Raw genomic sequence first — 982 nt, 5'->3', positions numbered from 1 at the left:
TGTGCGTTTTTCTGTGTTTGTGTACACGTAGAGGCCTTGCGACGAGCTGATCACCCGCCCAAGGAGTCCTACCGAATGTGTAAGAGCTAGAAAAAACGAAGTAAACGGAGAAGTTCATGGAGGTAGGCCTAGACCCAATGGGGCTGTAGTGCCAAGGAAAAAAAACGTTCTCTTTAATCAGATAAAATTTGTACTTTTATTTCATTATCTGTATTAAAGGCTGCAATTCCTGTTACATTTGGGGGTCTATTTATTTACTGGAGTTTCAATTAATGTAGATTAACGTTTCCCTCAGGAGTCTGAAATCATTATAATTCTCTTATCGTAAAGTTGAGCATAGTTACTCTGTTGTACCTGAAGCTCGAAACCCAGAGTAGATTTCTATCTTCACCGTTAATCGGAATGTCAACAGACGAAGAATTCCGGACATGTTAATCACAGTTAACGTTTGAAAGCCATAGGCCTAACGCCGCCTTCATCCCACGTAAGGTCAAAAAGGAACAATTGTCCCCGTGCTGAATTAATTAAGCACGGAAACGTGTGGTGAAATGGAGGTTGAGCTCCACCATTCTTGAACTCGCAGATAGCTGGAAGTAAGTGGACAGCTTCACAATCAAGCTGCTTTATTCTCGGGAAAGAGCCCCCCATACGGGTTGTGCCCTATAAAATATGAGATGAGGTGCCTTGACCTCGTCATCTCATGAAATGAGAGAAGTGTGTAAGCAGGGAGAATTGCAGAGGATTCACTTCACCTGGAATGCACAAGAAACGCCAATAACACTCACTACGGTTCCTTACACACTTTGCCGATGCCACAGGCTGGAGAAGTAACAAGTGCCTCAGCCTATAAGGAAACTGGAGGTCCGATATCGTCAGGGCAACCAGCCAATTAATTCAGGACAGTTTCACTAAATACAATTTAAAAATTATTGGCCTGTTCTTGTTATCATCAAAATCTATGTAAATTACTTTTCATTTTTTC

This window comes from Cryptotermes secundus, unplaced genomic scaffold, assembly GCF_002891405.2.
Source record: "Cryptotermes secundus unplaced genomic scaffold, Csec_1.0 scaffold123, whole genome shotgun sequence".
In the NCBI taxonomy this organism is placed as follows: Eukaryota; Metazoa; Arthropoda; class Insecta; order Blattodea; family Kalotermitidae; genus Cryptotermes; species Cryptotermes secundus.
The sequence above is the reverse complement of the archived record's forward strand: the minus strand, read 5'-3'. Positions refer to the sequence as shown.